We start from the raw sequence: 16,840 nt of genomic DNA on the forward strand, positions 1-16,840 counted from the left end.
CAGTAGTAGAGACACCATCTGACACACACAGGATAGAGTGGACAGTAGTAGAGACACCATCTGACACACACAGGATAGAGTGGACAGTAGTAGAGACACCATCTGACACAAACAGGATAGAGTGGACAGTAGTAGAGACACACCATCTGACACACACAGGATAGAGTGGACAGTAGTAGAGACACCATCTGACACACACAGGATAGAGTGGACAGTAGTAGAGACACCATCTGACACACACAGGATAGAGTGGACAGTAGTAGAGACACACATCTGACACACACAGGATAGAGTGGACAGTAGTAGAGACACCATCTGACACACACAGGATAGAGTGACAGTAGTAGAGACACCATCTGACACACACAGGATAGAGTGGACAGTAGTAGAAACACCATCTGACAAACAGGATCAGTAGTAGAGACACCATCTGACACACAGGATAGAGTGGACAGTAGTAGAGACACACCATCTGACACACACAGGATAGAGTGGACAGTAGTAGAGACACCATCTGACACACACAGGATAGAGTGGACAGTAGTAGAGACACACCATCTGACACACACAGGATAGAGTGGACAGTAGTAGAGACACACCATCTGACACACAGGATAGAGTGGACAGTAGTAGAGACACAACATCTGACACACACAGGATAGAGTGGACAGTAGTAGAGACACCATCTGACACACACAGGATAGAGTGGACAGTAGTAGAGACACACCATCTGACACACACAGGATAGAGTGGACAGTAGTAGAGACACCATCTGACACACACAGGATAGAGTGGACAGTAGTAGAGACACCATCTGACACACACAGGATAGAGTGGACAGTAGTAGAGACACACATCTGACACACACAGGATAGAGTGGACAGTAGTAGAGACACCATCTGACACACACAGGATAGAGTGGACAGTAGTAGAGACACACCATCTGACACACACAGGATAGAGTGGACAGTAGTAGAGACACCATCTGACACACACAGGATAGAGTGGACAGTAGTAGAGACACACCATCTGACACACACAGGATAGAGTGGACAGTAGTAGAGACACACTATCTGACACACACAGGATAGAGTGGACAGTAGTAGAGACACCATCTGACACACACAGGATAGAGTGGACAGTAGTAGAGACACCATCTGACACACACAGGATAGAGTGGACAGTAGTAGAGACACACTATCTGACACACACAGGATAGAGTGGACAGTAGTAGAGACACACATCTGACACACACAGGATAGAGTGGACAGTAGTAGAGACACCCATCTGACACACACAGGATAGAGTGGACAGTAGTAGAGACACACATCTGACACACACAGGATAGAGTGGACAGTAGTAGAGACACCATCTGACACACACAGGATAGAGTGGACAGTAGTAGAGACACACCATCTGACACACACAGGATAGAGTGGACAGTAGTAGAGACACACATCTGACACACAGGATAGAGTGGACAGTAGTAGAGACACACCATCTGACACACACAGGATAGAGTGGACAGTAGTAGAGACACCATCTGACACACACAGGATAGAGTGGACAGTAGTAGTGGAACAGTAGTAGAGACACACATCTGACACACACAGGATAGAGTGGACAGTAGTAGAGACACCATCTGACACACACAGGATAGAGTGGACAGTAGTAGAGACACATCTGACAAACAGGATAGAGTGGACAGTAGTAGAGACACCATCTGACACACACAGGATAGAGTGGACAGTAGTAGAGACACACCATCTGACACACACAGGATAGAGTGGACAGTAGTAGAGACACCATCTGACACACACAGGATAGAGTGGACAGTAGTAGAGACACACCATCTGACACACACAGGATAGAGTGGACAGTAGTAGAGACACACCATCTGACACACACAGGATAGAGTGGACAGTAGTAGACACACCATCTGACACACACAGGATAGAGTGGACAGTAGTAGAGACACAACATCTGACACACACAGGATAGAGTGGACAGTAGTAGAGACACACCATCTGACACACACAGGATAGAGTGGACAGTAGTAGAGACACCCATCTGAGATAGAGTGGACACATCTGACACACACAGGATAGAGTGGACAGTAGTAGAGACACACCATCTGACACACACAGGATAGAGTGGACAGTAGTAGAGACACCATCTGACACACACAGGATAGAGTGGACAGTAGTAGAGACACCATCTGACACACACAGGATAGAGTGGACAGTAGTAGAGACACACTATCTGACACACACAGGATAGAGTGGACAGTAGTAGAGACACCATCTGACACACACAGGATAGAGTGGACAGTAGTAGAGACACAACATCTGACACACACAGGATAGAGTGGACAGTAGTAGAGACACACCATCTGACACACACAGGATCAGTAGTAGAGACACATCTGACAGGATAGAGTGGACAGTAGTAGAGACACACCATCTGACACACACAGGATAGAGTGGACAGTAGTAGAGACACCATCTGACACACACAGGATAGAGTGGACAGTAGTAGAGACACCATCTGACACACACAGGATAGAGTGGACAGTAGTAGAGAGACACCATCTGACACACACAGGATAGAGTGGACAGTAGTAGAGACACCATCTGACACACACAGGATAGAGTGGACAGTAGTAGAGACACACCATCTGACACACACAGGATAGAGTGGACAGTAGTAGAGACACCATCTGACACACACAGGATAGAGTGGACAGTAGTAGAGACACCATCTGACACACACAGGATAGAGTGGACAGTAGTAGAGACACACTATCTGACACACACAGGATAGAGTGGACAGTAGTAGAGACACACTATCTGACACACACAGGATAGAGTGGACAGGAGAGACACACATCTGACACACACAGGATAGAGTGGACAGAGTAGACACACTATCTGACACACACAGGATAGAGTGGACAGTAGTAGAGACACCATCTGACACACACAGGATAGAGTGGACAGTAGTAGAGACACACCATCTGACACACACAGGATAGAGTGGACAGTAGTAGAGACACCATCTGACACACACAGGATAGAGTGGACAGAGACACCATCTGACACACACAGGATAGAGTGGACAGTAGTAGAGACACATCTGATCTGACACACAGGATAGAGTGGACAGTAGTAGAGACACAACATCTGACACACACAGGATAGAGTGGACAGTAGTAGAGACACCATCTGACACACACAGGATAGAGTGGACAGTAGTAGAGACACCATCTGACACACACAGGATAGAGTGGACAGTAGTAGAGACACACATCTGACACACACAGGATAGAGTGGACAGTAGTAGAGACACACATCTGACACACACAGGATAGAGTGGACAGTAGTAGAGACACAACATCTGACACACACAGGATAGAGTGGACAGTAGTAGAGACACACCATCTGACACACACAGGATAGAGTGGACAGTAGTAGAGACACACCATCTGACACACACAGGATAGAGTGGACAGTAGTAGAGACACCATCTGACACACACAGGATAGAGTGGACAGTAGTAGAGACACACTATCTGACACACACAGGATAGAGTGGACAGTAGTAGAGACACCATCTGACACACACAGGATAGAGTGGACAGTAGTAGAGACACCATCTGACACACACAGGATAGAGTGGACAGTAGTAGAGACACACATCTGACACACACATAGGATAGTAGAGACACCATGGACAGGATAGAGTAGTAGAGACACCATCTGACACACACAGGATAGAGTGGACAGTAGTAGAGACACAACATCTGACACACACAGGATAGAGTGGACAGTAGTAGAGACACCATCTGACACACACAGGATAGACACACACAGGATGGACAGTAGTAGAGACACACATCTGACACACACAGGATAGAGTGGACAGTAGTAGAGACACACCATCTGACACACACAGGATAGAGTGGACAGTAGTAGAGACACACATCTGACACACAGGATAGAGTGGACAGTAGTAGAGACACCATCTGACACACACAGGATAGAGTGGACAGTAGTAGAGACACCATCTGACACACACAGGATAGAGTGGACAGTAGTAGAGACACCATCTGACACACACAGGATAGAGTGGACAGTAGTAGAGACACACTATCTGACACACACACACAGATAGAGTGGACAGTAGTAGAGACACACTATCTGACACACACAGGATAGAGTGGACAGTAGTAGAGACACACTATCTGACACACACAGGATAGAGTGGACAGTAGTAGAGACACACTATCTGACACACACAGGATAGAGTGGACAGTAGTAGAGACACACATCTGACACACACAGGATAGAGTGGACAGTAGTAGAGACACCATCTGACACACACAGGATAGAGTGGACAGTAGTAGAGACACACATCTGACACACACAGGATAGAGTGGACAGTAGTAGAGACACACATCTGACACACACAGGATAGAGTGGACAGTAGTAGAGACACACCATCTGACACACACACACAGGATAGAGTGGACAGTAGTAGAGACACACTATCTGACACACACAGGATAGAGTGGACAGTAGTAGAGACACCATCTGACACACACAGGATAGAGTGGACAGTAGTAGAGACACCATCTGACACACACAGGATAGAGTGGACAGTAGTAGAGACACACTATCTGACACACACAGGATAGAGTGGACAGTAGTAGAGACACACTATCTGACACACACAGGATAGAGTGGACAGTAGTAGAGACACCATCTGACACACACAGGATAGAGTGGACAGTAGTAGAGACACCATCTGACACACACAGGATAGAGTGGACAGTAGTAGAGACACCATCTGACACACACAGGATAGAGTGGACAGTAGTAGAGACACTATCTGACACACACAGGATAGAGTGGACAGTAGTAGAGACACACCATCTGACACACACAGGATAGAGTGGACAGTAGTAGAGACACACCATCTGACACACAGAGGATAGAGTGGACAGTAGTAGAGACACACTATCTGACACACACAGGATAGAGTGGACAGTAGTAGAGACACCATCTGACACACACAGGATAGAGTGGACAGTAGTAGAGACACCATCTGACACACACAGGATAGAGTGGACAGTAGTAGAGACACCATCTGACACACACAGGATAGAGTGGACAGTAGTAGAGACACCATCTGACACACACAGGATAGAGTGAACAGTAGTAGAAACACCATCTGACAAACAGGATAGAGTGGACAGTAGTAGAGACACCATCTGACACACACAGGATAGAGTGGACAGTAGTAGAGACACACCATCTGACACACACAGGATAGAGTGGACAGTAGTAGAGACACCATCTGACACACACAGGATAGAGTGGACAGTAGTAGAGACACACCATCTGACACACACAGGATAGAGTGGACAGTAGTAGAGACACACCATCTGACACACACAGGATAGAGTGGACAGTAGTAGAGACACAACATCTGACACACACAGGATAGAGTGGACAGTAGTAGAGACACACCATCTGACACACACAGGATAGAGTGGACAGTAGTAGAGACACACCATCTGACACACACAGGATAGAGTGGACAGTAGTAGAGACACCATCTGACACACACAGGATAGAGTGGACAGTAGTAGAGACACACTATCTGACACACACAGGATAGAGTGGACAGTAGTAGAGACACCATCTGACACACACAGGATAGAGTGGACAGTAGTAGAGACACCATCTGACACACACAGGATAGAGTGGACAGTAGTAGAGACACACTATCTGACACACACAGGATAGAGTGGACAGTAGTAGAGACACCATCTGACACACACAGGATAGAGTGGACAGTAGTAGAGACACAACATCTGACACACACAGGATAGAGTGGACAGTAGTAGAGACACCATCTGACACACACAGGATAGAGTGGACAGTAGTAGAGACACTATCTGACACACACAGGATAGAGTGGACAGTAGTAGAGACACACCATCTGACACACACAGGATAGAGTGGACAGTAGTAGAGACACACTATCTGACACACACAGGATAGAGTGGACAGTAGTAGAGACACCATCTGACACACACAGGATAGAGTGGACAGTAGTAGAGACACCATCTGACACACACAGGATAGAGTGGACAGTAGTAGAGACACCATCTGACACACACAGGATAGAGTGGACAGTAGTAGAGACACCATCTGACACACACAGGATAGAGTGGACAGTAGTAGAGACACCATCTGACACACACAGGATAGAGTGGACAGTAGTAGAGACACCATCTGACACACACAGGATAGAGTGGACAGTAGTAGAGACACACTATCTGACACACAGGATAGAGTGGACAGTAGTAGAGACACACTATCTGACACACACAGGATAGAGTGGACAGTAGTAGAGACACACTATCTGACACACACAGGATAGAGTGGACAGTAGTAGAGACACACTATCTGACACACACAGGATAGAGTGGACAGTAGTAGAGACACCATCTGACACACACAGGATAGAGTGGACAGTAGTAGAGACACCATCTGACACACACAGGATAGAGTGGACAGTAGTAGAGACACCATCTGACACACACAGGATAGAGTGGACAGTAGTAGAGACACACCATCTGACACACACAGGATAGAGTGGACAGTAGTAGAGACACACTATCTGACACACACAGGATAGAGTGGACAGTAGTAGAGACACCATCTGACACACACAGGATAGAGTGGACAGTAGTAGAGACACCATCTGACACACACAGGATAGAGTGGACAGTAGTAGAGACACACTATCTGACACACAGGATAGAGTGGACAGTAGTAGAGACACACTATCTGACACACACAGGATAGAGTGGACAGTAGTAGAGACACCATCTGACACACACAGGATAGAGTGGACAGTAGTAGAGACACCATCTGACACACACAGGATAGAGTGGACAGTAGTAGAGACACCATCTGACACACACAGGATAGAGTGGACAGTAGTAGAGACACTATCTGACACACACAGGATAGAGTGGACAGTAGTAGAGACACACCATCTGACACACACAGGATAGAGTGGACAGTAGTAGAGACACACCATCTGACACACAGAGGATAGAGTGGACAGTAGTAGAGACACACTATCTGACACACACAGGATAGAGTGGACAGTAGTAGAGACACCATCTGACACACACAGGATAGAGTGGACAGTAGTAGAGACACCATCTGACACACACAGGATAGAGTGGACAGTAGCAGAGACACCATCTGACACACACAGGATAGAGTGGACAGTAGTAGAGACACCATCTGACACACACAGGATAGAGTGAACAGTAGTAGAAACACCATCTGACAAACAGGATAGAGTGGACAGTAGTAGAGACACCATCTGACACACACAGGATAGAGTGGACAGTAGTAGAGACACACCATCTGACACACACAGGATAGAGTGGACAGTAGTAGAGACACCATCTGACACACACAGGATAGAGTGGACAGTAGTAGAGACACACCATCTGACACACACAGGATAGAGTGGACAGTAGTAGAGACACCATCTGACACACACAGGATAGAGTGGACAGTAGTAGAGACACACCATCTGACACACACAGGATAGAGTGGACAGTAGTAGAGACACACCATCTGACACACACAGGATAGAGTGGACAGTAGTAGAGACACCATCTGACACACACAGGATAGAGTGGACAGTAGTAGAGACACACCATCTGACACACACAGGATAGAGTGGACAGTAGTAGAGACACCATCTGACACAAACAGGATAGAGTGGACAGTAGTAGAGACACACCATCTGACACACACAGGATAGAGTGGACAGTAGTAGAGACACACCATCTGACACACACGGGATAGAGTGGACAGTAGTAGAGACACACCATCTGACACACACAGGATAGAGTGGACAGTAGTAGAGACACACCATCTGACACACACGGGATAGAGTGGACAGTAGTAGAGACACCATCTGACACACACAGGATAGAGTGGACAGTAGTAGAGACACCATCTGACACACACAGGATAGAGTTGACAGTAGTAGAGACACCATCTGACACACACAGGATAGAGTGGACAGTAGTAGAGACACACCATCTGACACACACAGGATAGAGTGGACAGTAGTAGAGACACAACATCTGACACACACAGGATAGAGTGGACAGTAGTAGAGACACACCATCTGACACACACAGGATAGAGTGGACAGTAGTAGAGACACCATCTGACACACACAGGCTAATCTGAAAACAAGACTCCCTAAATTGTATCAGCATATCGATTGCGCAACCAGGGCCGGAAAAACCTTGGATCATTGTTACTCTAAATTCCGCGACGCATATAAGGCCCTGCCCCGCCCTCTTTTCGGAAAAGCTGACCACGACTCCATTTTGTTGATCCCTGCCTACAGACAGAAACTAAAACGGGAGGCTTCCACGCTGAAGTCTGTCCAACGCTGGTCCGACCAAGCTGATTCCACACTCCAAGACTGCTTCCATCACGTGGACTGGGATATGTTTCGTACAACATTGACGAATACGCTGATTCGGTGTGCGAGTTCATTAGAACGTGCGTTGAAGATGTCGTTCCCATAGCAACGATTAAAACATTCCCTAACCAGAAACCGTGGATTGATGGCAGCATCCGCGTGAAACTGAAAGCGCGAACCACTGCTTTTAATCAGGGCAAGGTGACTGGTAACATGACCGAATACAAACAGTGCAGCTATTCCCTCCGCAAGGCTATCAAACAAGCTAAGCGTCAGTATAGAGACAAAGTAGAATCTCAATTCAACGGCTCAGACACAAGAGGTATGTGGCAGGGTCTACAGTCAATCACGGACTACAAGAAGAAAACCAGCCCAGTCACGGACCAGGATGTCTTGCTCCCAGGCAGACTAAATAACTTTTTTGCCCGCTTTGAGGACAATACAGTGCCACTGACACGGCCTGCAACGAAAACATGCGGACTCTCCTTCACTGCAGCCGAGGTGAGTAAAACATTTAAACGTGTTAACCCTCGCAGGGCTGCAGGCCCAGACGGCATCCCCAGCCGCGCCCTCAGAGCATGCGCAGACCAGCTGGCCGGTGTGTTTAGGGACATATTCAATCAATCCCTATACCAGTCTGCTGTTCCCACATGCTTCAAGAGGGCCACCATTGTTCCTGTTCCCAAGAAAGCTAAGGTAACTGAGCTTAACGACTACCGCCCCGTAGCACTCACTTCCGTCATCATGAAGTGCTTTGAGAGACTAGTCAAGGACCATATCACCTCCACTCTACCTGACACCCTAGACCCACTCCAATTTGCTTACCGCCCAAATAGGTCCACAGACGATGCAATCTCAACCACACTGCACACTGCCCTAACCCATCTGGACAAGAGGAATACCTATGTGAGAATGCTGTTCATCGACTACAGCTCGGCAACAGCCCTGTGCAACTGGGTACTGGACTTCCTGACGGGCCGCCCCCAGGTGGTGAGGGTAGGCAACAACATCTCCACCCCGCTGATCCTCAACACTGGGGCCCCACAAGGGTGCGTTCTGAGCCCTCTCCTGTACTCCCTGTTCACCCACGACTGCGTGGCCACGCACGCCTCCAACTCAATCATCAAGTTTGCGGACGACACAACAGTGGTAGGCTTGATTACCAACAACGACGAGACGGCCTACAGGGAGGAGGTGAGGGCCCTCGGAGTGTAGTGTCAGGAAAATAACCTCACACTCAACGTCAACAAAACTAAGGAGATGATTGTGGACTTCAGGAAACAGCAGAGGGAACACCCCCCTATCCACATCGATGGAACAGTAGTGGAGAGGGTAGTAAGTTTTAAGTTCCTCGGCATACACATCACAGACAAACTGAATTGGTCCACTCACACAGACAGCATCGTGAAGAAGGCGCAGCAGCGCCTCTTCAACCTCAGGAGGCTGAAGAAATTTGGCTTGTCACCAAAAGCACTCACAAACTTCTACAGATGCACAATCGAGAGCATCCTGGCGGGCTGTATCACCGCCTGGTACGGCAACTGCTCCGCCCACAACTGTAAGGCTCTCCAGAGGGTAGTGAGGTCTGCACAACGCATCACCGGGGGCAAACTACCTGCCCTCCAGGACACCTACACCACCCGATGTTACAGGAAGGCCATAAAGATCATCAAGGACAACAACCACCCGAGCCACTGCCTGTTCACCCCGCTATCATCCAGAAGGCGAGGTCAGTACAGGTGCATCAAAGCTGGGACCGAGAGACTGAAAAACAGCTTCTATCTCAAGGCCATCAGACTGTTAAACAGCCACCACTAACATTGAGTGGCTGCTGCCAACACACTGACACTGACTCAACTCCTGTCACGCCTTGGTCATAGTGTTTTGTGTTTTCGTTATATATTTTGGTCAGGCCAGGGTGTGACATGGGTTTATGTGTTGTGTTTCGTATTGGGGTTTTATAGGATTTGGGATTGCTAATGATTAGGGGTGTGTCTAGTTAGGCTTGGCTGCCTGAGGCGGTTCTCAATCAGAGTCAGGTGATTCTTGTTGTCTCTGATGGGGAACCGTATTTAGGTAGCCTGAGTTTCACTTTGTATTTCGTGGGTGATTGTTCCTGTCTCTGTGTAGTTTCACCAGATAGGCTGTAATTAGGTTTCACGTTCCGTTTGTTGTTTTGTTTATTCAGTTATTTCATGTATCGTCATTTCATTCATTAAAGACATGAGTAACCACCACGCTGCATTTCGGTCCTCTCTTTATACAAACGAAGAACGTCGTTACAACTCCAGCCACTTTAATAATGGGAATTGATGGGAAATTATGTAAAATATATCACTAGCCACTTTAAACAATGCTACCTAATATAATGTTTACATACCCTACATTATTCATCTCATATGCATACGTATATACTGTACTCTATATCATCTACTGCATCCTTATGTAATACATGTATCACTAGCCACTTTAACTATGCCACTTTGTTTACATACTCACCTCATATGTATATATTGTTCTCGATACCATCTACTGTATCTTGCCTATGCTGCTCTGTACCATCACTCATTCATATATCTTTATGTACATATTCTTTATCCCCTTACACTGTGTATAAGACAGTAGTTTTGGAATTGTTAGTTAGATTACTTGTTGGTTATTACTGCATTGTCGGAACTAGAAGCACAAGCATTTCGCTACACTCGCATTAACAACTGCTAACCATGTGTATGTGACAAATAAAACTTGATTTGATTTGATTTGATTTGATTTGGATCGAGTGGACAGTAGTAGAGACACCATCTGACACACACAGGATAGAGTGGACAGTAGTAGAGACACACCATCTGACACACACAGGATAGAGTGGACAGTAGTAGAGAGACAACATCGACATTGACTAGACCACGCCTCTCACGGCAGACTGCCACAATCACAGAAAGAGAGGAGAGACACACACATACCGTAGATATAACGAGAAAGAAAGAGGAAGAGACAGTAGGAAGCATTTAGAACGACAGAGGAAAAGGAGGAGAGGCGAGGAGAAGAGAGAGACAGGGTGAGTTAGGCCATATGAGTGACAGAGACAGAGGCAGTGACAGATACCCAGATGCCAAACAGTGAGTGCACAGGGGACACTTATTATAATGGACACATAAAAAGCCACAACACCTATCACAGAGGACACAACTATGCAGAGGCTGGATGCACAGATTTAAAAGCGAAAGAAAGTGAAACTGCCACAGAGAAATAGATGTTTTTATCTACACACAGAGAACCATGGGAGAGAGACAGAGGTTATTAGCACTAATTCACACACACTTCATTAATGCACACACACCAGTTATTGACTATATTGACTATGCCGCTGGCCACCCATAAGACAAATTGGGAAAGCCTGAACAGCATGAAAATGGACACACACAGAGTGACTGAGATTATTTACACAAAATCACTGAGCTGGTGTTCATTAACACACAATCACACACACACACACAGTTATTTACAAACTAGATTAGAGCAATACCCATACAGTAGGATATTGATGAGTCCTCATATCACACAGTAGGGCACTGAGACACAAAAAGAGAGAGAGAAAGAGAGCGAGGAAGGGAAAGGAAGACAGAGAGAGTGTGTGAGAGAGAGATAAAGTAAATGAGGTAGAATGAATGATAATACTTACTGAAATAGAAAGAGTAGTCCCTTGGGGGAACTTGGAGTGGGTTTAAGATTAAATTAGAGAGAGGTGCAAGAAGGAAGAGAGAACTTCAAATGCGTTTAATGACGATTTCTTTCATGTTCCTTTTCTTGTTATATTGTTTCTCTCTCTCTCTCCACACTCGTTAATCCCCTGGAAAAGAGTTCTAAAGGTGGACTTGGGGAGGAAAGAATCTGATGTTCGTTCCTTCCTTATCATAGAACTAACCTTATCCTTCTCTCGCTCTTTCTCTCTGGACCTCTCCCTAAAGCGTCCTGGTCACTCCCCCTCTCCCCTGTCTCTCTCTACCCCTCCCTCACCCCTCTCCCCTGTCTCTCTCTCTACCCCTCCCTCACTCCTCTACCCCTCCTTCACCCGTCCCAGCAACATACATCTGTTGACTGATTGGCTGATTGATGGAGAGCTAGAGTGACAATAAGTGGTTGTGTGTCTTTGTCAAAAGTATTCACAAAATTAATGACTCATGTAAACATGCACTTGGCATTGTTACAAACTTTGGCCAGATACACAACACTAGTCTGAGGCCTATACTTTTTCCTCCCTTATGTATTTAAAAGCAAATAATGATTAGGGATATTGGATATTGCTGAGGTGTGATATGGTGTGGTAGGTAGGTATTACTGTAGGACTTTGCAGTAAGTACTACAGTATGATTTGATGTGTAGAGTTCCATCTGATAATGTTCTATGTAAATCAAGGAATGTAACTTTAGTAAGTCAGCGTCCCTGTCTAAATACCTACGTCATCCTCTTACACATGATGTATTCTGTGTGTGTGTGCGTGTCCGTGTGTGTTTGCGTGTGCATGTGAAACATATGGCAGGCACAGAAACCCAGGCCAAGTCAGTTTACGTCAGTGTATATATCTGAATATGAGTGCGTGTGTGTGTGTGTGTGTGTGTGTGTGTGTGTGTGTGTGTGTGCTTAGCAGGGGGAGGGGACATTGGGGAGGGGAAGGGTATTCTTTGCAGGAGCACCTGTTCAGTTAGTTTGACAGACAGGCTGGTGTGTGCTGGTTCAGCAGGTCAGAGAGGGGGGGGGGTAGTGAGAGGGAGCGAGATAGAACGATGGAGTGGTGGGGATACAGGGAAGTAGTGGGAGTGAGAGGTAGAGAGAGAGAGGGAGCGAGAGGGAGAGAGAGAGAGGGAGAGAGAGGTAAGGAGTCAGGACTACAGGAAGAGAGGAATGGAAGAGAGGAGAGGAAGGGAAGACAGGAGAGGAAGTTACAGCTAATTAATTATGTTATCTGGAGAGAAGCACATATTGATCCACAGCCTGGTTACACTGAGCACAGCTAGGAGAGACTGACTGCAGCAGACAAGACATTGGTACAGACACCATCCAGATAACCACCAGTCACAGCCACAGTCAGAGCCACTGTATGGTGAATTGTGGTTGTATAGATTTAGATGACAGTAAAATATTTCTACAATGATGAGGTTTACTCCTAAATCCAAACTTGGCAGACGTTCTACAGTGGTCTAATGTGAGAGGAGTCTCTTTCCACACCATATGTTGTGTAATGTAGATCCACCTCTAAGCTATATATATGTCTCACTCCCTTTAATTATTTTTTCATTGGCAAGATTAGTAAACTTAGGCATGACATGCCAGCAACAAATTCTGGACTGACACATACACGCATAACTGACCAAATTATGAAAGACAAGCATTGTAATTTTGAATTCCGTAAAACGAGTGTGGAAGAGGTGAAATTTGTATTGTTGTCTATCAACAATGACCTGGGTCTGACAACTTGGGTAGAAAATTACTGAGGATGATAGCGGATGATATTGCCACTCCTATTTGCCATCTCTTCAATCTAAGCCTACTCGAAAGTGTTTGCCCTCAGGCCTGGAGGAAAGAAAAAGTAATTCTGGTTAGTCTTCAGTGCAGCTTTTAATATTATTGATCATAATGTTTGTTCTGCTGGAAAAACTTCTATGTTGTGGCTTTACACCCCCTGCTATACTGTGGATTAGAGGTACCTGTCTAACAGAACACAGAGGGTGTTCTTTAATGGAAGACTCTCCAACATAATCCAGGTAGATCAGGCATTCCCCAGGGCAGCCATCTAGGCCCCTTACTTTTTTCAATCTTTATTAATGACCTGCCACTGGCTCTGAGTAAAGCCAGTGTATGCGGATGATTTAACACTATACACGTCAGCTACTACAACGAGTGAAACACACACTGATGGCATTGGAAGAAAGATGATGTAATCGTTGTTTCCTCTGGTTGCCCCCTCCCCCCCGTCTGGGACTCCCTTTCTGATTAGCACCTGTTACCCTCCTCCTTTCTCTCGCTCCCTCTCTCTCTCTCACTCTGAGTGTTAATCCTATACTGTGTCTGGTGCAGCCTTGGTGCAGGGACGTAACCTTTCTCTGTTACTGGTGACGTGAACGGCTTCTCTCACACACACATTGCAGACCTAATTGTGCACTGTGGTTTCTGCATACAGAAAGGCCTTCACATCTCTTTCTCATTTCCCTCTTTCTCTCTCTCTATCTCTATATCTCTCTCTCTCTCTCTCTATCTCTCTCTCTCTCTCTCTCTCTCTCTCTCTCTCGCTCGCACACACACACACACACACACACACACACACACACACACACACACACACACACACACACACAGGAATAAAGGATGAGTAATGCATAATGTGGGTACAGCACAGTGCATTATCTGAATAAGTGTGCCCACAAGTGGCCACAGTCTGCAATGACAGGTATTACCGATATACTATCACCATGGCAACCCAGACCAATTCTGCAGGCACTGAGTAGAAGAGACAGCTAAACCTTGCACATTCTAACCTCAACCACGTGTGTGTTAGTGGACTTTAGTACAAGGTAACAGACAACCTTCTATCCTGTGAGTTCTATCCATAGATCCTGATCCTTCTGTTCACATTTAATGTGGAACAAGATGAAGTAACAGTCAGAGGAGGCTGGTGGGAGGAGCTATAGTAGAACAGGCTCATTGGAATAGCTGGAATGGAATTAATGGAACGGAGTCAAACACTTTTTTACCATGTATTTGATGTGTTTCGTACCATTCCATTCTAGCCATTACAATGAGGCGTCCTCATAGCTCCTCCCACCAGCCCCTTCTGGTAACAGTGTATGTGCTGCTGCTAAATCTTTTAATTAAATGTTTGTTTTTTTAGTTTGTGAGTGGTAACGTAAAGATCTTTAAAATTCAACTCTGTCATTGAAAGTTTATTGGAATCTGTGTGGGTAACTGGACAGGTAGGATGAGGTAATTCAGCAATAAGGTTCCATAGGAATTCAAAATGAAGCAGAATGGAGTCATTTAGGATCAGAACCATTCATCATAATCATGAGGAGGATACATATATATCGATCAGTTATTCAATCTATAATCTCCATCAGTTTGACATCAGAATTTATCAGTTCAGCAAACAATAATTACGTTTCATATTTCATCCTTTCAGGTTTGTCTTTATATGTACATTTCATTATATAGTAACCATATATCAATGGCATAATTGGCCTGTGATGATCTGTAGGGCCATGATCATTGTCTATTTACATAACACAATAGTTTTGAAGTGTGCGCTCCAAGCCGCGCTCCGCGGTATTAAACATAAACAATAACTGATGGCCCGCTCTCCCGATCACAACAGATAGTTCGGAAGAAAGGTAACAGATTCGGTGGATTTACATTGATTCATGGACACACAGAATGTCTGGATTGAACGGAGTTGAGGAAAGAAAGCAGCGAGGTCTGGTGGTGGTGATTTCCTCCTTTTAATGAGTTGAGATCTGTCAAACATCTCCACCTGACCTAATTAAAGCACCCTGGGCCCAGCTGAGCAAGTGGCCATGATTTAAAGGACGATTCCACCAACTCCATGGGCCTTTCTACAGTCATCCTCCTCTGCTGCCTTGTGTATCTCTTCAATCGCTTGGCTTTGAAACCTGGGCCTTTCAGAGGCCACAGCCTGTCACTGCTCTCTCTCTCTCTCTCTCTCTCTCGTCACACACACACAAACACCAACCCCACAGCTCTCTGTGTCCATCAGTCCATCTGTCTGTCTGTCACTTCTCTTTGAAGCTCCATCCAAACTGGATGGGAACCAGACACACACACATGTTCATGGGCATGCACACACACACGCACGTACCTGCACACAGCTGCACTGAGGCTTTCACACACCTACCCAGCAAAAAATGCATCATCGTCTCCATCATCAGACTTATAAACTGTCTGATTAATTCGCAAGCGTTGCAATAGCCCAGTGGCGTCAACAAAGGGAGAGACTCTTTTGAATTAATTAGTCCTTTTTATGGTAGAGTCACATTGAATTAATGACCACATATGACCTCAGTTACTGTACTTCACAGTGGCCTAACTTCAGAGAAACTGCAGTACAGCGTGTCTCCGAAATGGAGGGTCAGGACCCATCATGGGCTCGTGCCTTGAGGGTAAATACAGGGTCATGACTTGAACAAAATTGATTCTGTACTTTGTACATTTGGTGAATCACCAGAAAAGTTCAAGTGGATTGCAGAACAGAACACACATCAAAAAAACGCCGCTGTAGTGTAAGAGTAACACAG

The 16,840-nt window shown here is 46.0% G+C and overlaps 1 protein-coding gene across 1 annotated transcript in view; it reads right to left on the reverse strand.

The window, feature by feature from the left end:
• Positions 1-12,517, reverse strand: part of LOC115121543 (myocardin-like) — a 125,584-nt gene extending 113,067 nt beyond the window's left edge. The window contains exon 1 of the mRNA XM_065016077.1: positions 12,220-12,517. The gene's annotated coding sequence lies outside the window, so the exon portion shown is untranslated. The remainder of the gene's footprint in view (positions 1-12,219) is intronic.
• Between the last annotated feature and the right edge of the window lie 4,323 nt (positions 12,518-16,840).

The sequence above is a fragment of the Oncorhynchus nerka genome, unplaced genomic scaffold (assembly GCF_034236695.1).
Source record: "Oncorhynchus nerka isolate Pitt River unplaced genomic scaffold, Oner_Uvic_2.0 unplaced_scaffold_1154, whole genome shotgun sequence".
Classification (NCBI taxonomy): Eukaryota; Metazoa; Chordata; class Actinopteri; order Salmoniformes; family Salmonidae; genus Oncorhynchus; species Oncorhynchus nerka.